Source organism: Lissotriton vulgaris, chromosome 3_2 (genome assembly GCF_964263255.1).
Source record: "Lissotriton vulgaris chromosome 3_2, aLisVul1.2, whole genome shotgun sequence".
NCBI lineage: Eukaryota > Metazoa > Chordata > Amphibia > Caudata > Salamandridae > Lissotriton > Lissotriton vulgaris.
In genome coordinates this window covers 126024316-126048100 of record NC_141690.1, presented here as the reverse complement: position 1 = coordinate 126048100, position 23785 = coordinate 126024316, and positions in this window count along the sequence as shown.

Genomic DNA, 23785 nt, shown 5'->3' with positions numbered 1-23785 from the left:
AGACAGAATTCCCAGCAAGGAAATTCAGGGGGGAGATGGTGGTGAAGTCTTGTATCCCTGAGTCTTCGGCAGGAGGCAAGCACACTTCAAGCCCTTGGAGATTCTCCTTCAAGATGATGAAAGTTCATTAAATATTCCTTCTCCTTTTCTTGGCAAATAAGTAACCACTGCAGACTAGCCCCAGAAAATATCACAATGGCACAGAAGCAGTCAAATCCTTCAGCTTTCTTGGTTCCTCTCCTTGTCAATGGCTCGTCTTGATTCTCAGAATAATCTAAAGTCTTGGGGTCTGAGCCCAAATATTCATACTACTAATTCATGTGTTCTCTGAAGGCAGAGAGTGTCTGTACCTGGCTAAAACAGTTCTCTCCTCACTGGTGCAGCTTCCTGGCAGGAGGTGGAGACAGCATCGTTGAAAGCAGACCTGACCTAGGTAGCTGAAAGGAAATCTCCTCCCCCTACTCTCTATTCAGCCATGGTCCTATTCAGCCCAGCCCTGACTCATCAGACTGCTGTAACCCAAGCCCTCCTGTCACTCACAAACTAGACATGCAATATAAAACCTAGCAGAGGCATGCTGGATGGTTAGGTGAGAAAATACATACTTTCTGAAAGTGTTATTTTCAAACACAGAATGTAAAAATCACCTTCACTAAAAGATGTATTTTAACATTCTGAGTTTATGCGTACTCACTTAATTTTTCTACCATGTTCCCTGGGTCAGTTAGGATTATAAGATGTAATTATCAAGCTGCCCATTCTATGGGGACAGGTAGCCTTGCAATAGCGAAAAACGAAATTGGCTGTAATTCACTATCAGGACATGCCACACACACCAGGGCATGTCCTAACTTTTCCTTACAGTGCACCCTTCCCTTGAGCCTACCTTAGGGGTGGTTAACATGTAGAAAAGGAAAGGTTTAGGGACTGGTAAGTAGCTGCACTAGTCGACACGGCAGTACTAGACTGCACACAGCTCTGCAATGGCAGGCCTGAGACACATTTTACAAGCTGCTTCTGTGGTTGGCACAATCAGTGCTGGAAGCTCACTAGCAGCATTTGATCTAAAGGCCCTGGGCACACATGGTGCACTATTCTAGGGTTTGACAAGTAAATCAAATAGCCAAACATGGAGTCACGAATCCATTACAACAATTTACAATATAGAAAACTTGCACTGTGGCACTGAATAGCAGTGGCACAGTGCCCAAAACATGTACAGCAGCAAAAACATATAGCAAGAAATTGAAGGGAGACTCACGCCAATGGCACCAGGTCTAACACGTGTCCCTTCCAGCTGGAATGTGGGGAGAACTACCCATCCTCTTGGGAGTTCTCTTCACTAAGGCGGAAAAATCTGGTCAGACCATCAGCATTGGCATGTTCTGTACCAGGGTGGTGTTCCACGTGAAGTCCATACCCTGTAGGGAACAACTTTGGATTCTCACTCCTCATCTGCATCAACTATCTGAGGGGCCTGTGGTCAGTCTGAACCAGGAATGAGTCCCAAACAAGTATGGTCTCAACTTCTTCAGTGCCCAGACCACAGAAAATGTCTCACGCTCAATTGCACTCCACTTCTGTTTCCGTGGAAGTAACCTCCTACTGATGAATGCTACGAGTTGGTCTAGGCCCTCCTCATTTATCTGTGAAAAAACAGCCTCCACACCATGCTCTGAAGCGTCTGTCTGAATAATAATTGGTTTTGAGAAGTCGGGTGACTGAAGCATGGGTGCTGTGCACATGGCAGTCTTCCGGGCATCAAAAGCATTCTGACAGGTGTCAGTCCAGTTCACATTCTTGGGCTGCTTCCTGGAAGTCAGCTCAGTCAAGGGTGCAACAATTTTGCCATACCCCATGACAAACCTCCTGTAGTACACTTTTAGTCCTAAAAAGGCTCTCACCTGTGTCTGGGTTTTGGGGGGTTCCCATGCAAGGGTGGTATCAATCTTGGGTTGTAGGGGCGCCACCTGGCCGATTCCTACCTCGTGCCCAAAGTACACCACCGAACATTGCTCGCCTTGTTCGTGAGGCCTGCTCTTTACAGCGGCATCAACATTTCCCAGAGGTGGTGCAGATGTTCATCCCTGGTTGAACTAAACACTGCGATGTCATCCAGGCAGGCGGTACTGAAATCTTCCAGTCAAACCAACACCTGGTTGACCAATCTCTGAAAGGTGGCAGGGGAATTCTTCATCTCAAAGGGCATAACCCAGAATTGGTAGTGTCCATCTGGTATAGAGAATGCTGACCTATCTTTGGCCCTATCAGTTAAGGCGATCTGCCAGTACCCCAACGTCAAATCAAAAGTAATGAGGTACCGTGCAGCCCCTAGCCGATCAATGAGCTCATCAGCTCTGGGGATCGGATGCGCGTCAGTCTTGGTGACTGAATTGAAGCCTCGGTAGTACACACAGAACCGTTTGGATGTGGCAACAGGCAGAGCAGACTATGGGACCAAGACCACTGGGCTAAGACAGACATTTTGGAGACCTCCTCCTTGATGTAAGCTCTGACCCAGTCAGTCACTCTGTAAGCTTTGTGCTTAACAGGAGGACTATCCCCAGTGTCCACATCATGAATGCACCCCTCAGTGACACCAGGAGCCAGGGAGAAGAGATCAGAGAATTGTCCCAAAAGTTGGCGACAGTCATTCTGCTGCTCAGGGGTCAGGGTGGTAGAGAGGCTTACACCATCCACTGACCCATCTTGCTCTGTTGCAGACAGGAGGTCAGGAAGAGGCTCAGTCTCCTCCTCCATTCCAGCATCTGTTGCTCGGAGCATGCCCAGTTCGGTCCTCTCCAAGAGGGGCTTTAGGCGGTTAACATGTAGGACCCGCAAAGGGTTCCTAGGAGACTGCAAGTCCACCAGGTAGGTGACATTACTCCTGGGCTCTACCACCTCAAATGGTCCGGTCCACTTATCTTGGCGTGCACAGGGCTCCATTGGGGCTATGAATTAAACTTTCTGTCCAGGCTGAAACTCGATCAGAGTGGCGTTCTGATCCTACCACTGTTTCATCTCTTCCTGGCTGGCTTCTAGGTTTGCCTGAGTGAGCTGTCTGAAACGCCTATTATGGTTCCTGAAGGGCAGTATGAAACTGTATACATCCTGGGGAGGCTTACTGGGTGCTTCTGCCCAGCCTTCTTTCAGCAGACTCAGAGGTCCTCGTACCGGGTGACCATACAGCAGTTCAACGAGACTGAACCCTAAGGATTTCTATGGCCCTCACGGGAAGTAAACAGAGGGCATGTCAAGCGGACGTCCGACTTACCCCTCATGGGTTCCTCAAGTGCAATAGGCATCCCCTTCAGAATAGGCATGCCCTTCAGGGTCCGGTTAAATTTCTCAACCAGCCCATTACCTTTGGAGTGGTAAGGAGTGGTGAACTTGTACGTTCCACCACACTCCTGCTACAGGGACTTCATATATTTGGATATGAAGTTGGTATCACAGTCTGACACCACCTCCCTGGGGAACCCCACTCAGGAAAAAATCCACATCAATGCACGTCCCAACATGAGGCCATCTCTGTCCTGAGTGGGATGGCTTCCAGGTAGCATGCTCCACCAAGACCAGGATAATCCTGTTGTCCATGGCCGTCTTGGGGTCCAGAGGTCCCACAATGTTAATGCCCACCCAGTCAAAGTGGGTACTGACCACAGGGAAAGGTTACAGAGGAACCTTGTACTTTGTTCCATTTTTACCACTTGCCTGACAAGTCTGACACGTCTTGCAATGAGTGTCTTAACTCTTGCGCATCTGAGGCCAATAAAAGTGGGTGACAAGCCTGTCAAAGGTCTTGTCCTGCCCTAGATGAGCCAAACCCATTAGGAAGACTCTGAAGCGCTGGGGTACCACCAGCACACGGGCTGACCCAGGCTCAGCAACCTTAGGCTCACTATATAGGAGACCACTCTCCCAGTAGATCCAAAGGGAACCTGAGCCACCTCACATTGGCTCTCTGATTTGTCTGCGGCAACTACAGGGAAGAATGCATGGGGATCACATCTTCTTTAGACACCAGCCGATAACTGAGAGCTGTCACACTGGCCCCGGTGTCTCTCAGATTATCCACCCTATGGCCATTGATGGTCACCCACTGCCTGTATTTCTTAGTGTTATCAGGCAGCTGGGTCCTAGAGACCATCTCACAATCTCCTAAAGAGACAAGGGACATTTCTGCATGACCCCACCCACCTTGTGCACCCATCTCCTCCTTCCCCAGGGCTACACTTGCCATCTGACGGGGTAATGCTCGGGGTGGTGCATTGGGAACCCGCTGGGGACATTTGGGATCATACCAACAGTGTTCCACTAGACCACACGTAAAACATGTAGGGGGGGGCCTGCAAACAGGTTTATCTGTCGGGCCTCTGGCTTCTTCTCAGGGGAGGCTGGGAATCTACTTACAACAGAACCCTTCCCTTGGTTCCTTTGGGTCCCTTTCTGGAACTCCCTCTGTTTACCCTTGTCCCCCCCACTCTTCTGCTGGGGACCCTGCCCACCTTTGGCGACATCTCCCACATGACCCTTATGGACCTGGGTACTGATCCAGCGGTCCGCCTCCTCAGCAAGCTTCCTAAGGTTAGTTAGCTTGCTATCAACAAGGTGATGGTGTAGCTCTGCAAAAAATAATAAAGCTCCTCAAAAGTGTTCACTTTGCTACCCTTCACCCAACCATTCATAGCTCTTCAAAAGAAAGCTAAATATTCTACCCAGGTAGTTGCCTCCAGTTTCTTTCAATTCCTGCAACTCTGTCTATAGAGCTTTGGGGCCAACCCATACCTGGTCATCAGGGCTTCCATCATGTGGGCATAAAGCATCCAATTCTCACATGGCAGGTCTAACAAAGTATCCCTCCGATCACTAAAAAAGCAACCCCACAACCCCTTGCCATTTCATAGACTGCAAACCACTGCCTAATATCTTCATGCTTATGAAAATCCTTAAAGACATCCTTGTTGATATATGCTCTTCGTTCTGCAGGCACAGATGGTGCGCTGCCACCAGAGGGATTAATTTCTAAGCTTTTAGCCTTGATCTCCAACTCCCTCAACCTTCTCTTGTGTTCTAATCACATTCTCTCTCTTTCCAATGCTAACTTGTTATTTTCAATCTCCAGCTTCTTATTCTCTAGGTCTTGTTAACCGGTCATCTTGAGCTTGGCTAGCTCTATTTTATGCACTCTATATCTCTCCCTGTCCTCCAGCTCTCCTGGGGACAGGCCCTTGGAAGAAACACTGCTGCCTGGTAGCGAAGGTACTCTATGCCCTGCTGGACCCAATGGCCCATCTAGCTGCCCATCGGTATTCTCGGCCTCAACCACATGCTCAGAGGTATTTTTAGCTTCCGACCAGGCCCTCAGCACCTTTTGGAACTCATCCTTCTTGGTGAGGCCTGGATTAGCAACTTTAAATTTTCTACAGAACTATTTCACAGTGTAGGTATCCACCCTCTATTCCTCAAAATGTAGATCCATAGATGTGTTGGATGCTGTTTTGGTCATGGCAATAAGAATTGGCAGTCTTTAGCAAAAATAACAGTTCTAAAAGAAAATAATTCTGCCAAAATGTATGTGGTTGTGTTTGGTCTGCACTCACTAGTAGTGTACACTAATCACTGTATATGAGTCACAAATGCAAGTCCAGAATGTCTGTGGTGGCCCGACAATTCTGCCGCCCCACCGCAGACAGTTTCTTCGGCCAGAAACCTCGGAGTAATTTTCGACTCCGATCTCTCTTTTGATACCCACGTCGCGACAGTAGCAGGTAAATGCTTCGGAATCATTAAATCCATGCGAAAATTCTTTGACTTCCTCCCGCTCGACTCCAGAAAGACCATTGCGGTAGCCCTCATACTTTCCCGAGTAGACTACTGTAATGGCCTCCTGGCAGGGACCAAAAAATCCACCCGACTGAAACTACAGAGTGTCCTGCACACTGCTGCTCGGCTCGTCCTCAAACTGCCACGGAAATCTTCTATTTCTACTGCCCTCAAATTCTTACATTGGCTCCCCTTACACAAGAGAATACTCTTCAAAATTCTCATTGTAGCCTTCCGAGCCTTCAACAAATCTGGCCCAGTCTACCTGTCGAGACGCTTCCCTCACTATTCCCCGGGTCGCACTCTCAGATCCTCGCAAGAAAATCTCATGACTCCCCCCAAATTCAACCTGAACACTAAGGGCGGAAAAACACTCAGTCTCCTTGCCATCAAAGCCTGGAACAGTATGCCAAGGCATCTCAGACTTCAGACGCAGGAGAAGCCTTTCAGGAAGCTCCTCAAAACGTGGATTTTCAATCTCTCCGATGACTGGACCAAATCAGCGATCTAGTCCCCCAAACTTCCCCCCCCGGTGATCTGGTCCTAGGTTTTACAGCGCCAAGATGCTCCCTTGGGAGCGAACGTCAGCGCTATACAAATACCTATCCAATATCCAATATCCAATATCCAGAATCCTCACTGCTGACCACTAATGTTAGAACTGGGGGTCTCTAGTTGGCAAATATTTCTCCAAATAAGGACCCATGCTTCTAGTCAGGGTAAGTGGGCTACACTCCTAAAATAACCCATGCTCAACCCTGTGGTAGTTAGGCACGAGCAGGTAGGCTTATCTCAGAGGCAGTGTGTAAAGCATTTGTGAACACATACAGTAATACAGTGAAAAACACTACAGATGGACACCAGACAGGTTTTATAAAAATAGGTATTCTTTATATAGACCTAACACAAGACCAAAATGACAAAAATCCACAATACAGTATTAGTAAAATGACTTTTAAATGATAAAAATAGCTTAGTTCAAAGGTGATGGTAAATGCAACACATTTCTCACAAAGTACCTTTGGATGCGTAACGCAAGATAAACAAAAGGTTCGCAGGAAGGACGATGCGCCGGTTCCTTGCTTTGGGGGAGGCGATGCGTCTGTTCCTCAATGCTTGTGCAAAGTAGGTGATTCGTCTGTTCCTTACCGAAGTTCCGGTTGCGATGGTACAATATGGTGCCTCAATGCAATGCAACGAAGTGACGCAATGCGGCAAGATGGCGTCTTTGATGCAGTGCGATGACTGAAGGTGATGCTGGCACACCCGACGGCGGTGCGGTGATTTAGGAACTTCTGAGCCGTGACAGGCCCTGCAACACGCTTCTCCCGCAATGTGGCGGTGATTCTTGCGGTGGCGACATGCTTCTCCAGTGATGCAATGACAAACAGCTGCGATGGAGAAATGCTTCTCCATTGATGCGATGGCAACAGCTGCGGCAGCGACACACTTCTCTCGTTGCGTCGCGCTTCAGCTCCCAACAATATGCAGGCTTCTGCAGACGGAAATCCCAGCAAGGAAATTGAGGGGAGAGCTGGTGGTGAAGTCTTGTATCCCTGAGACTTCAGCAGGTGACACATTATAGAAAATGGTGTAACCCAGTTGAGTGTCAAAGGACCTTGGTATCAATCAGTAAGAAAAACAAATGGCCCCTGAGACACCTGAATATACTACAATTAGTAAGTATATTATGGAATTAATCCATCTAGCACAAGATTTCAAAATAAAAGCACATTCAACTGGCAAATAAATGGTCACCAGAAATCAATTAGATTGCAAGCATCAATGTATTCTTTATATCCAAAACATGGAGAACATACATGGGACATAGTATGTTGCAAGGTTATTTCCAAGGCAAGAGAGAGGAGGGAGAGAGAGATATGTGCTCATGTGTGCGATAGCAAAGGAGAAGTAAGAGTGCAACATAAAAACATGTTAAGATATGTCAAAACGAGAGTTCCGGCCAAAATATTACTTATAACGCCGGTACCCCTAAAATAGACATTCCTACCCCTAGTTACATTCGCAATATCACTTGTTAATCTGTAAGGTGAGACTTAATCTCTAATGGCAGTGGTAGGAGAGTGAATGTTGGGTGTAGGCCTCTGGGGGAATTGTCGACGTTTCCTGTTGCCAAAGGCTAAATCGACTCCTCGGCTGCGGGTCTTCCTCAGGATGGGGAATGGAGGAACCTAGGTGAATAACCATGTAGTGAGAGGGTGACCCAAGCAAAAATCATTTAGAGATGGATGAATGTGCTAGCAAAACTCTGCCAAAGGTCAGAGTCACATGTGTAAGTCAAAGTGGGGTGGAAAAACTCACTGACCACATTCTTGGTCTGACGAATAGGAGTCAATCAATGATTCAGCGTTCAATCAATAAAGATGTGAATAAAAAGGGGATGAATCACCCTGGAGTTCTAAAAACCAAACACAAATCTGAGCGTTATAAAAACACCAGTGTGCACATGGACGTACAATAATAATAATACTGATGCTTGTAAAGCACAAACAGCTACCTCACAAGGAGGTGTCCCGGCGCTAGTAGAGAGCTTGCAGCTTAAGACAGAAGCTATGACAGATGCCTAGGTTTTTTGCATGAAAAGCCAGGTCTTCAGGAGTTTCTTAAAACTTGCTTCTGTCGAGGTGGATTGAATGGCCAGAGGCAGGGCGTTCCACAGTTTCGCTGTACCGGCAGAAAAGGATCTACCCCCAAGTCTGGCCTTCCTAACTCTTGGTATAGTTAGCTGAAGCAGGGAGTTGGAGCGTAAATGTCTGTCCTGATGGTAGCGGGTGAGTCTAAGTTTTAAATAGTTAGGGCAGGTGCCTTTTAATGCTCTAAACGCCAGGGTAAGAACTTTAAATTTAATTCTGCTCGCCACTGGGAGCCAGTGCAGATCGCGAAGGTGCGGAGGGACATGATGTTTAAAAGGAATCGGTTTTATAAGTCTCGCAGCCGCATTCTGCACGATCTGCAGGCGCTGCACCAGATACTTGGGGAGACCAAGGTAGAGGCCGTTCGAGTAGTCCACTCTTGAGGTAACTGTTGCGTGGACTACCGTTTTACGGCACTCAGCAGGTAGGAGAGATAGAAATTTGCGAAGGTTCCTAAGTTTATGAAGGCAACCTGTGGAGACCTGCTGAACATGCGAGGAGAAAGAGAGATTCTCGTCCCATCTTACTCCCAAGTTCTTCGCATTAGATCCAGGGGCTGGAGCTGGTCCCATTTCGGGGGGCCACCATAGGTCTGGAGTAGGACGCGGATTTTTTCCAAAGAATAGCACTTCCGTTTTGGATGCATTCAGCTTGAGTTTGTTAGTGTTCATCCAGTTGGCTATGTCTTTAAGGCAGCCCTTAATTTTACTGAAAGCAACCTCAGATACTTCAGCAAAGGGGAAAACCAATTGAGTATCATCGGCATATGAGATTGCCTTGACCCCCCATTTGGCGATCAAGGTAAAAAGTGGGGCTAAGTAAATATTAAAAAGTAACGGGCTGAGTGCAGACCCCTGGGGGACCCCACAACAGAGCCGTTTTGGTTTGGAGGAGAAAGTGCCCAATGCAACATTCTGGGAGCGATCCGTTAAGTAGGATTGAAGCCAGTTCAGTGCTCTATCCTCCAGACCTGTGTCTCTTAACCTTAACAGCAATCTTCCATGGTCTACTGAATCAAAAGTGGCCGATAGATCCAGGAGCACCAGCATAGCTGACGCCCCTTCGTCTAAAGACCATCTAATTGACTCAGCAACCTCGATAAGGGCCGTCTCGGTGCTGAAACCAGTCCTGAAACCCGATTGTGTTTCATGAAGGATACCGTTATTCTCTATGAAACTGTTCAATTGGCGTTGAATCAGTTTCTCGAGCATTTTTCCGGGGGCTGCTAGCAGGGAAATGGGGCGTAGGTTGGTCAAGTCGTCTGGGGCACCATTTGGCTTTTTTTTTAGAGGGAGGAGGGTGGCATGTTTCCAGCAGTCAGGGAACGTACCAGTTTCAATGGATGTGTTCCAGATATGGAGGAGAGGTGTAGCAATAGCTGCGAACATCACTTTCCAGAGTTTTGGTGGGCAAGGGTCGTCTGGGCCTCCCGATTTGCATTTGCTTAGCTCACTCATGGCCTCATCACGAGAGATGTGATGGAATTGGGCTAGGGGGGGAGGGGGCGAGTCTTTTATGTCGAAGTCCTCCATTACAGTGGGCGTGGGGTTTGAAAAGGTCTCATAGACCTGGATAATTTTTTTATCAAAAAAGTCCGAGATATCTTCGCAGAGTCTCTCTGATGGAATTATCTCAGTGTCAATGGCTCTTGGTTTAAAAAAGGATTGAACAATCTTAAAGACTTCTTTACTAGATTGCTCAGCTTGTTGAATGGAGGTTGCAAAGAATAATTTTTTGGCTTTTTTTATAGATTGGTGTAAACGTCGAAGGGCTTTTTTGTAGCAGTTTTTTGCTGCTTCACAATAATTTGCCCTCCAGAGGCGCTCCAACTTTTTGCAATTTCTTTTTTTCTCCATCAACTCTACGGAGAACCAAGGGGCGGTAGGGGATTCTCTGCGAGACGTGGCAGTTTTAGCAGGAGCGATAGATTCCACTGTGTTGCCTATCCAGCGGTTTAGCAGCACTGCATCGGAGTTCACATCCGATGTCAGTGTGGGGAGGGCAACTGAGAGAGCCGGACATAAGGTGTCAGCAGATAATTTATCCCAATTTCTACATATGTAGGAACGTTTGCCTGTTTTCTGGGAATGGGGAGGAAGGGAAATAAAAAAAGAAATTAAAAAATGGTCTGTCCAGACCAGGGGTAGGGGAGGAGTACACATATACAATACACAGGTGAAGTGACATGTGGATTGGACTCACCCGCTGTGATCATGCAACGTGAGACCTTTTATGAAGTAGTTGCAATTGGATTATTGAGGCGTTGAATTCTGTAACAGAAGCACTATATATTGAAAATTTAAATAAAATAGGGCCATAACTTATGCACTCCACCCAATATCCCGATTTGTCCTGTGGAGTTAATTACCTTGAGCCAGAAGGAGATGAACCGCATCATCGGTATCTCTCAAAGATGTCTTACCCGCTGGAATCATGCGGTGTGGGACCCTTGGTCAAAAACCATGTGATTATTAAGGCGCTGATTTCTGAAAGTAAAGCAGCATGTATTTAGAATGGGAAACAGCCGTATATAAAGAATTTGCCCCAAAAATATGTCTGGGCTAGCCTCCATAATAGATTACCTTATGTGGAGCAAGAGGGAGACAAACCGCATTCGTCGGTGTCTCTCATGGCACTGAGAAGTCACTGCTATATTAAAGTCAGCGTGCATGTCGCCGTCAGGCGCATTACATACCGATCGGTAAAGGGGAGACAGACTGGGTATATACCGCGAGGCCCAGCCAGGCTCCTCGGTGCAGTAGAAATGAGAAAGAAAGACTGTATAAGTAGGACACTGGTAACAGCATAGTGTCCAGGTCTGGATTCTATGGTAAAGATGAGTAGTTCTCAACCCCGAACATGACAGTGGAGTATAGATTCTGCATGCAACCTCAATATTACATATGGCAGCATGTTAAAATTAACATACTTAACAAAAATAAATTAAATAAAACAATACTTACAAATGTTCAATAATACAAATAATGCAGTTTGTCTGCATTGTAAACAATATGTACAAGAACACAACGTTGTGTCTACAGATATACAATAATACAAATAATACAGTGGTCTGTACTGTACACATTATATACAAAGAGAAACAATGTAGTGTCTATCCATTATTCAAAGTAGCGATTTGTCTTGCAGTTTCCTCCTACTCGTTCAAACCTTTGTGTAATGTGTCAAAAATGTGGATCCATTTGCACTCACGTGTGCTCAAGATGTTGGCAAAGTTCCCGCCCCGTGGGTTAGCCATGACCTTTTCTATAACTCACCACCTCAGACTCTCAGCCGAATGTCCGAAGGTGTTGAAATGTTCAACCAAAGGTGCACCCTGGACATTACAGTGTATCCTGCTGCAATGCTGCAGGATTTGTGCTTTGACTTTTTGACAGTTTGCCCGATATATAGAAAATCACAGGGGCAAACTATAACATAGATCGCACCAACCGAATTACAGTTTGTGTGTTGTCGCCTGGTGTGAGTGTAGTTGTTGTAGGAACATTGTTTGAGTTCTTTGGTCAAAGGAAATGCCTTAAATGTCCTGCATTTAAAGTGTCCCAGGATTGGTGGAATATTCCAGAGTGTCATTTGGGTGTCCCTGGATTTCTTAGGGAGTAATGATTTCACAACATAATCCCTCACATTTCTTCCTTTCTTGAAGTCATGCATAGGTGGATCTGCAATGCCTATCTCATCCACCTCTAATGGCAGTGGTAGGAGAGTGAATGTTGGGTTTAGGCCTCTGGGGGAATTGTCGACGTTTCGACCCTGTTGCCAAAGGCTAAATAGACTCCTCGGCTGCGGGTCTTCCTCAGGACGGGGAATGGAGGAACCTAGGAGAATAACCATGTAGTAAGAGGGTGACCCAAGCAAAAATCATTTAGAGATGGATGAATGTGCTAGCAAAACTCTGCCAAAGGTCAGAGTCACATGTGTAAGTCAAAGTGGGGTGGAAAAACTCACTGACCACAGTCGTGGTCTGATGAATAGGAGTCAATCAATGATTCAGGGTTCAATCGATAAAGATGTGAATAAAAAGGGGATGAATCACCCTGGAGTTCTAAAACCAAACATAAATCTGAGCGTTATAAAAACACCGGTGTGCACATGGATGTACAATACAATACACAGGTGAAGTGACATGTGGATTGGACTCACCTGCTGTGATCATCCAGCGTGAGACCTTTTATCAAGTAGTTGCAATTGGATTAATGAGGCATTGAATTCTGTAACAGAAGCACTATGTATTGAACATTTTAATAAAATAGGGCCATAACTTATACACTCCACCCAATATCCCGATTTGTCCTGTAGAGTTAATTACCTTGAGCCAGAAGGAGATGAACCTCATCCGTCGGTATCTCTCAAAGATGTCTTACCCGCTGGAATCATGCGGTGTGGGACCCTTGGTCAAAAACCATGTGATTATTAAGCCGCTGATTTCTGAAAGTAAAGCAGCATGTATTTAGAATGAGAAACAGCCATATATAAAGAATTTGCCCCTAAAATATGTCTGGGTCTAGCCTCCATAGTAGATTACCTTATGTGGAGCAAGAGGGGGACAAACCGCATACGTCGGTGTCTCTCATGGCACTGAGAAGTCACTGCTATATTAAATTCAGCGTGCATGTCGCCGTCAGGCGCATTACATCCTGATCGGTAAAGGGAAGACAGACTGGGTATATACCGGGAGGCCCAGCCGGGCTCCTCAGTGCAGTAGAAATGAGAAAGAAAGACTGTGTTAGTAGGACACTGGTAACAACAAAGTGTCCAGGCCTGGATTCTATGGTAAAGATGAGTAGTTCTCAACCCCGAACATGACAGTGGAATATAGATTCAGCATGCAACCTCAATATTACATATGGCAGCATGTGACAATTAACAAACTTAACAAAAATAAATTAAATAACACAATATTTACAAATGTACAATAATACAAATAATGCAGTTTGTCTGCATTGTCAATCAATCAATCAATCAATCAATCAATCAATCAATCAATCAATCAATCAATACAAAACAATATGTACAAGGAAACAACGTTGTGTCTACAAATATACAATAATACAAATAATACAGTGGTCTGTACTGTACACATTATATACAAAGAGAAACAATGTAGTGTCTATCCATTATTCAAAGTAGCGATTTGTCTTGCAGTTTCCTCATACTGGTTCAAACCTTTGTGTAACGTGTCAAAAATGTGGATCCATTTGCACTCACGTGTGCTCAAGATGTTGGCAAAGTTCCCGCCCCGTGGGTTAGCCATGACCTTTTCTATAACCCACCACCTCAGACTCTCAGCTGAATGTCCGAAGGTGTGGAAATGTTCAACCAAAAGTGCACCCTGGACATTACAGCGTATCCTGCTGCAATGCTGCAGGATTCGTGCTTTGACTTTTTGACAGTTTGCCCGATATATAGAAAATCACAGGGGCAAACTATAGCATAGATCACACCAACCGAATTACAGTTTGTGTTTTGTCGCATGGTGTGAGTGTAGTTGTTGTAGGAACATTGTTTGAGTTCTTTGGTTAAAGGACATGCCTTAAATGTCCTGCATTTAAAGTGTGCCGGGATTGGTGGAATATTCCAGAGTGTCATTTGGGTGTCCCTGGATTTCTTAGGGAGTAATGATTTCACAACATAATCCCTCACATTTCTTCCTTTCTTGAAAGCATGCATAGGTGGATCTGCAATGCCTATCTCATCCACCACCAAATGCCAATGGTGGTTCACAATCTTTTTAACCTCATTGCTCCTAGTGCAGAATGTAGTGACACACACCAGTCTTTCCTGTCGATTGTTTTTTTTTGTTTGGGTTCCAGTAGGAACTCCCTATGGTGAAACCAGGCCCTCTTACGTGCCTTTTTGAGGATACTTCTTGGGTAGCCCCTATCACTGTAGCGCTCCAACAGGTCTGCTGATTTCTCAACGAAATCCTGTTTCAGACTACAGTTCCTACGCAACCTCAGGAACTGACCATAGGGTAGGTTGTCCCCGAGGTTACGTGGATGATGACTCGAGTAGCGCAACAGGGTATTTCTTTCATCCAATTCTAAATGATTTTTACTTGGGTCACCCTCTGACTACATGTTTATTCCCCAGGTTCCCCCATTCCCTGTCCTGAGGAAGACCCGCAGCCGAGGAGTCTACTTACCCTTTGGCAGACCCGCAGCCGAGGAGTCTACTTACCCTTTGGCAATAGGGTTGAAACGTCAACAATTCCGCCAGGGACATACACCCAACATCCAATCCCCCTACCACTGCCATCAGAGATTAAGTCTCACTTTACAGATTAACAAGTGATATTGCAAATGTAACAATTGTTAGGCCTGTCTTTGAAGGGGTACCAGAGTTATCACTAATATTTTGGCTGGATGCCTCATTTCGAAATATTTCAACGTGTTCTTTTTAAATATTTCTTGATGTACTCTTACTTCTCCTTTGCTATCTCACACATGAGCACTTATCTCTCACTCCCTCCTCCCTCTTGCCTTAGAAATTACCTTGCAACATACTATGTCCCATGTATGTTCTCCATTTATGGATATAAAGAATAAATTGTTCTCCATGTTTTGGATATAAAGAATAAATTGTTGTTTGCAATCTAATTGATTTCTGGTGACTATTTAATTGCCTGTTGATTGTGCTTATATTTTGGATATCTTATTCTAGATTGGTGGATTATTCTATAATATACTTACTAATTGAAGTATATTCAGGTGTGTCAGTGATCATTTGTTTTCCTTACTGTTCAGCAGGAGGCAAGCACAATTCAAGCCCTTGGAGATTCTTCTTCCAGATAATGAAAGTTCATTAAAAGTTCCTTCCCCTTTCCTTGGCAAATAAGTAACCACTGCAGGCTAATCCCAGAAAACAGAACAATGGCACAGGGGCAGTCAAATCCTTCAGCTTCTTTGGTTCCTCTCCTTGGCAAATGTTTGTCTTCATTCTCAGAAGTGATCTAAAGTCTTGGGGCCTGAGACCCAGTATTTATACTACTTATTTATTAGTTCTGTGTGTCTGTACCTGGCCAAAACAGTTCTGTCCTCACTGATGCAGCTTTCTGGCAGGAAATGGAGACAGCATTGTTGAAAGCAGACCTGGCCTAGGTAGCTGAAAGGAAATCTCCTCCCCCTGCTCTCTATTCAGCCAAGATCCTATTCAGCCCAGCCCTGACTCATCAGACTGCTGGATTTCAAGCCCTCCTGTTACTCACAAACCAGATATGCAATATACAACCTAGCAGGGACAGGCTGGTGTGATTAGGTAAAAAATTGCTGCTTACTGAAAGTAGTATTTTCAAACACAGAATGTAAAAATCACCTTCACTAAAAGATGTATTTTAATATTCTGAGTTTACACATACTAAATTTGGTTTTCTACCATATTCCCTAGATCAGTTAGTATTATAAGATGTTATAATCAAACTGCCGATTCTGGCCTATGGGACAGGTAGCCTTGCAATAGTGAAAAAAGAAATTGGCTGTAATTCACTATCAGGGCATGCCACACACCCCCAGAGCATGTCCTACCTTTTCCTCACAGTGCACCCTGCCTTTGGGCCTACCTTAGGGGTGGCTAGAAAATGGAAGGTGTAGGGACTGGTAAGTGGGTGCACTTACCAAGTCTTTATGGCAGTACTAGACTGCACACAGGCTCTGCAGTGGCAGACCTGAGACACACTTTACAAGCTGCTTCTGTGGGTGGCAAAATCAGTGTTGCAAGCCCACTATCAGCATTCGATCTGCAGGCCCTGGGCACATATGGTGCTCTGTACTAGGGTCTGACAAGTAAATCAAACAAGCCAATCATGGAGTCACTAATCCATTACAACAATTTACAATAGGGAGCACTTGCACTGTGGCGCTGAATAGCAGTGACACAGTGCCCAAAGCATGTAAACCATTAAAAACATATCAAAACAGAGGAGACAACAGCAAAAAATGGGAGGGAGACTCACGCCAATGGCACCAGGTCTAACAGTGACCACAAATATTAAGTGTTGCCACTCATGTATACGTAAATATATGGGCACAGATTTATTACATGTTTGTGCCTCAGGTCCTGTGTTTCTGTAATCAAACAAAACTGACAGCATTTAATTCCTCTAAAGAATTCTTAAATATCTTAATATTCAAGGAGTTCATCCTAAATGGCAAACAAAAGAAGTACTTGGCGGTGTGGCAAGCTAAGATGGCCGACTAGGCGTGCCTCACTGTTGCTCTCAATTTGAAGAGCACAATCGAGTTGCATCCTGCGCATTAGCACCCCACTGGCGGGAGTGCTTACACCCCTGGTTTATTCTGGTGCTATAGGGACTATTGGCACATTCTTGTGCCAGTAGTCCCTATAGCACCGGAATAAACCGGTGCAGTTCATCTTTTGAGGAGGTAGAGATTTCCTTTGAGTTACATAACCTTGTCCCTGGGCTGTAATGACCAAGGACCTTTACGTGGCAGGTGGTGGGAACCCAGAGGTTGTGGATGGGCCACTGGTGCCCGTGTGCCCATTCCTGAGATTTACCAGACTGCCCTTGCATTGACAGTTTGGGGCCCAGGTGGCATTGACTTTTTGGTGCTGGATATATGATGGGCAAAGAGAAAGGTGCAAAAGCGGTGCAGTCAAATAAAATTGATCAAAACCATGGCCCACAGGAGTCAGGGCCAGAGGGAGGATCCAGTCCGGTGCCCAGAGAACAGACGTAGGAACGGCTTAAATCCTGACTGCAATATGGGGGTCCAGAGCATCAATGGAGAATAAAATGAACAAAATGGCCATTGAAGTCAACACTTCTGCTTGGAGGTCTGCAAAGTTGCGGGCAGAGGTTTTGTTTCTCTTTTTTTAAATTCCTTTTACTAAATAAGATACAAGACGGCTGGACACAGCAATAAGTATACAGGCATCATCATGATTACAAAATGTCAATGAATACAACAAGGTAGTACATTATATGCCAGAGAGACTAGCAAAGCAACAGGTCGTTCAAGTTTGTCTAGGGTGTGGCATACTTACAGTGAAAGAGGCCTGCAGGGACCAACCAGCATTCAAGTGTAAATTGTGAACATATCTAGCAGAGTAGCTCTTCTCTCCCCTCTTTCATTTCATACCTCTGAAACATCCTCACCCTTCATCTCATCTTTCTCCTTGCCTCGTAGGTAAGTCTGATAAAGTTCCCAACGCTCCTTGAGGCAGCTCTGGGGACAGGAGGGGTTCACTATATGTATCAGATTGTGTATTATGTCTGTGTTCCAGTCCTTCAAAGTCCGGAGTGAACCTCATGCCCATTGAATAGCCACTCACCGTCTGGCAAGCAGCAGCTTGGTAGCAACCAAACATCAAATCTCTGCATCGATGTCCATATCATACCCTAACAGCGCAAGCATTGCGGCAAACTCCAAAGCGAACCCAGTGATAACCTCTAGTTCACAAAACACTGACCTCCAAAACTCAAGTATCCCAAGGCAGAACCAAGCAAGATGAGAAAAACCCAGCTGTTTTTTACCCACATTGCTGACCCATGTCACTCTCAGCTGCTTACCAGCCAAACCAATTTTATCTTGAGAGAACACAGGTTGTGAAACACTGAGGGAGACAGAAATATTGGAATAATTTGGAATCAACGTAATACTACAATTTTCATGATAGAATTGAGCCCAGTTAGCGAGAGTGGCAATCTAATCCAGCAGTCGACTGACTCTGAGTGCCACTGTATTGCTCTGCCATAGTTGTCTAGTAGTACGACCACCAGGACAGTGTGTGCTTGTATTCCCAGATAACACGCTGATCAGTCAATCACTTCCATGAGTATTCCAGTGGCATTCGTGTCATGGCTGGGGCAATTAGGAATAAGATAGATTTATCCCAATTCACATGAAGGCAAGAGAACCCCCCAAACTGTACCACCTCACGCAGTACTGGGGTATGATTACACGCTTGGTGTTGTATATACAGCAGCATATGCCAAGTTTATTAGGTTGCAGCCTGGGAAGCACAGGCCATGTTTGGCTATGATACTCATGAAGTGAGCACGCTAGCGGTTCGGCCACCAATGCGTACAGCAGAGGGGGACAAGGAGCAACGCTGCCTGGTTCCCCTAGAGATGGCAATGGGAGCAGACACAACACCATTAACTCACACTCTAGCAGTGGGTGAAGTATACAGTACAAACACCATACACAGGAATACCTCCCTGACACCGATGCAATGCAGAACAGCTAACACAAAGCCCCACTCAACTGAATTGAAGGGCTTTCTGCATCAAGAAATACTGTAGCTGCCTTTTTGGGTCAATGAGCTGCATGCCACCAAACAGCTTTCTCAGGTTAAAGGTGATACTATGCCCGGGTCCAAATCCAACCTGTTAAGGCCACAACACTCCAGGTAGCAACAGAGCCAGCTAGTTAGCTAATACCTTGGCATACACCTTGGTGTCTCCATTTAGTAATGACAGACTTCAGGAACATTAATATTAATTCCTCATGCATAGAGGCATGCATAGAACCTGTTTCCACCATTCTCTCTTATGCTGTGACCAAATGCTGAATGAGTTGTTCCTGGTATGACTTGTAAAAGGCCACAGTAAGCCCGTCAGTACCTGGTGTCTTAACTGCCTGTATGCCCTTAAGTGCTGCTTGCATCTCCTCAGGCTGCAACGGCACCATTAAATGTTCCCTGTGCCCATTGTTGAGCCAGGTCATGGTTATATGAGCTAGATAATCTGTGGTAGTGGTACCGTCTTGTAGGAATCATGATCAATGCATGTGTGTGCAAAATTGTTCTGCACTGTGTTCGGTATCGCTTAGCAATTGTCGCTGTTCATTTTGTTCTTCAAGTATCGATTCGAAGTTGTGGTGGGCACAGTAATGAAGCCAGTGTAGCACAAGTATTTCCCGCCTCCCCATAAGCACATGCTATGGCTTATTTCCCTAAGGGGTTAACCTCACTTTGGGCCATCTAATGAAACTCATCAATTTTTGCTATAAAATCACCCAGCCTTAAACTGGTGTCTCCAACCCAAGTCGATAATCTCCCTTTCAAGGTGTTACAACCTCACACTGAGCAATTTGAGGACCCCTGCATATTTAAATAACGTTACACCTCTAATGTAGATATTGAAGGCTTCCCACACCATCTCAAACCCATCAACCGTTCCCACGTTAATACAGAAAAGCTCTCCAATGGCCTGGGCTAAGTCAGCTCAGAACGCAGAATCCTACAAGAAATACTGGGGGAAATGGCAAGTAAAAACAGTAGTTCTTTTGGCCCATAACTCCAGCTCCAACTCTACTGGTGAGTGATCAGAGAGTGTCAATGGCAGTGACTCACAACACTGGACCAGATTAGCCAACCCCGTGACATGAGCCAGAAATCTACACTGGAAGAAATGTCTTGTGCTAAGGAATAATGTGTGTTTTCCGCCACTGTGGAAGACCTGTGGGCCCAAACGTCTAATAGGCCCTCTCTAGCTGCAATGTCAATGAGAGCCAGCACTGCCACAAACGATCTTCTAGAAGGGCCCTCGGAGTAAGCATGGGCGGAATTTGCGAATTCGCGATACGCAAATTCGCGCGAATTCATAATCGCGATTTCCAAGAATCCGCCAAATTCCGCGAGGTTGCAAATTTTTTTTTGTGAGTTCGCGAGATTTTTTTACCACTTCGGGAACGAGAACTTGCACATGCGCTCGCAACGGTCGCAAACATGTTGTTCCACCTAACCAGCCTGCTCGCGATGCCTTTTTTCTGTTTCGGGTCGCAATGACGTGTTCGCGTTCGCAATTTCCTGTTTCGGGTCGCAATGATGTATATTCGTGTTCGCAATTTCCTGTTTTGGATCGCAATGACATTTTCATAATCGCGACGTCGCTCGGCCAGCTACCAAAATCTCGCAGCGCACGCGAACAGGGAGGAAAACTCATCAGCGAACGCAGAATCATGGTAAGTCAATGCCGCGCGGGCGAGATTGTATTTTTGAAGCGTGAACAAGAAAACAATATCCACCAACTCGCGAATTTCAGATTTTTGGGCAATTTTGCGCGATTCGCAGATTGCGAAATTGCCAAAAATGTGCTAATTCCGCAAGCGGAATGAATTTTCCGCCCATATTTATTTTGGAGCTATCAGAATCAGGCTTCAGAACATAACTGAAATCCCCACCCAGATCTGTGGCAGACCACCCCACTGCATAAGTCACTCCAGGCAGACCCTGCCATAGAGCGCCTCTTCTCCATGCTCACACACCGGCACAGCGTCAAGCCATAGCCTCAGCAGTTAAGCCCTCTTGTTACCGCCAGTGCGGTCTGTTTGGCTACGGCTCAAGACAATTTCTCCGGTAGACTCCAGTGCGAGGCTACGCCTACTCCCTTTTCTTGGTCAGGATATCAGGCCCACCTAGGCTGTGATGCCTATAGTGGCAGTTTCCAATCGGTGTACAATCACAATGCCAAATATTTAGATGTTCTTATACAGGGGAACGCAGTGCAGGGTGGGCCAATGGCGATTGACAGTCTTTAGGCATCATAATTATTCCAGATAGATGTGCGGGCGCCTGGGCTCACTCAGGGTGTGGCCCTTTCCGAGCCCAGCAAGCTCCACCCCCAAGTTGTGCTCAGAGTTACATATACTGAGGTGGAAGTCATCACCCTAAAGAAGGAAATCATGTAACTTCTGGCCACTGTGGCAGGTCTTAAATGTAGTGCAGTGCATATGGAGGACCGTATTGAGGATTCTGAGGAGCACTCTATAAGGAACAATATACATCTCATGGGAGGCCCTGAGCAGATGAAGGGCCTCTCTGTGGAAATTTTCTTAGAAGACAAGATCATTAGTACACTCAAGCCCAAATGACTCTCTACATTCTTCAGGATAGAACGTGCACACAAGGTAATGGGGGCTATGCTGCCCCCGGGTGCACACCCTAGACCTGTAAAAGCCCAGTTGTTCAATTATAGAGATTACAATGTGATCCTCCAGGATGCGTGTTTACATAGTCCCCCAAGATATGAGGACAAACATATCCGGTACAGTGGGGAGTGAGCTGCTCAAATAGCAAAAAAGTGGCATCATCAACAAAATTTTCTAATTCCACTAATGCTGAGGGCGGGGACTGTATCCTGGTCTGCCCAGATGGGACCCCACAAAGTAAATGGAAATATTTGGTGACCCAGAACTCTTTTTCTCAAATACGTATGGTTCCAGATACCCTGAATTACTACCGATGCTGGATAGACAGTTGTTGTTCAAAGTTAGCTGTTGGGTTTGTGCTGGGTAAAAGGTAAAGACTATTTTGTAGACTGTATGGACTGTTGGGGAGGACAGTTTCTTTGCCTTCTCTATTTTGGGGCATCTTGTTATATTCTCTTATTTGATGATTTTGCTATGTTTATACCAGTGGCATAGGAAGGGGGGTGCCATGGGTTCAGGCTGCCCCGGATGTTATCCCTGAGGGGGGGATGAGGGGGTGACAAAATGGCATAAATATGCATTGTAAACACATATTTTTGCCATTTTGTCAAGCCGGGGGTGACAATAAATGTTCCGCAACGGGTACCACCTGACCTTGCTACGCCACCGGTTTCTACTACATGGTTGGGAGAGGCTGAGATAACGATATCCTCTAGAATGATGAGTGCCGTCTCTGGTCCTGCGATTTGTAAAGGTCCTGGCGACTCGGGCAGTAGCTAAACCTAGACATGTTATAGTACCATAAAGGTATAGAGAGGGGTGGGACGCCGGGCGGGGTTCGATGCGCCTTTGGGCAAAGGTTGGGTCAGGGGAGTTGTGCATGATCTGCCTCAGGGAGGGTTATAGGGGGTTCACAATGGGTAATGTTGAACTTTGTTGTTTGATAGATTGTGAAGCTTCCATTGCCCAGTGGTGCAGTCGGACAGGATCTTGGCCATTGTCACACACTGGGTGGAGCTGGTCATCTGCATAAGATTTCTATGATAACCATGGTGACTAAATACAAATTACTAATCTGGAATGTGCAAGGGCCAAATGGGCCTTAGAAAAGGCTAAGAGCATTAAATACTTGAGGAAGAGGTGTCAGGGACAGGTTTATGCCACATCCTTTTTTTGATATGCACCAGGGTCTCTGATCTGACCTACGGTATTTATGATCTGCAGTTGTTAATCAACCTGGTGAAAACAACAATATATTTTCTTGAAATGGCAGTTATGATGACAGGTTTGATATAAAAGATGAGTCAAAGCGACTTGTCAATATTGATAGGAGAAATAGCTTTATAATTTTTTTGGGAACATCAGTGAAACTTGAATGCATATTTGAGCAGCAGTTAATTGGCTAAAACCTGCTGTATGCTTTTTTTCACCGTTTTGGTAATTTTGCGATAGTAAATCAGGTGGTCACTATTAACCCACAAGCAGAACACCGATGCTGCACTGAAAGGACTTGTATACTTCTTATAGTACGTTGTGCTATATAAATACATTGATAAACGTGCATATGATTACAACCATGTTTGGTCGTTTTTTATGCGTGTCTGCAGTGCTGTGATGCAACATCACATTACCTTAGGTTCAGGGCTATTTAATAAATAAGCGAACAAGCACACTGTTTGTACCAAGTCTTCTACTTGCCAAAACAATACTGTTGGACCCGGCCCTTTTTGGCAGGTTCACCCCGAGACTTTTTGCTTTTTCCTAGCCTGTTTCTGGAACCTGGTGGTGGTGATTTTAGGCCTCTACGCACTTTTTCACTGTGGTACAGTGTAAAGTGCGTGAGCTCTCTCTGTATGTGTGGTGAGTGACCTGCCCTCCCATAGGAATGAATGGGGAATATGTATGCCCATGGTAGTTCCTGATGTGTGGGGAGTGCAGGGTCGAGTTTGGTATGTGCAAACTCGTGAGATTGAATGCTGCGTAATGGTATATGCGGCATGATTGTGTCTAGTGTAGAAGTGCTATTTCTAAAAGTGTTGATTCTGACAGTGGCCCATGTGGCCCTGTCCTGGTGTAAATAATCCCTTGTGAATATTGCCCGTGCCAGTTGGCACAATGTACATGTGTGACTTCTATCTGATGTGTTTTTACAATACAAAAGTTATTTTAGAATAACCTTGTGTGGAGTTCCTTTTGTGGTGTGCCTAGAATGTTGTTGCTGTTGTGTGCTGGCGCAAATGCTTTACACATTGCCTCCGAGTTTAGCCTTACTGCTCGTGCCAAGCTACCAAGGGGGTGAGCAGGGGTTATCTTGGCGTGTGACTCCCTTGCTCTGACTAGAATGGTGGTTTCTGCCTGGCTTTGGCGTCAGCCTTAGCCAACCAGAAATAGCCA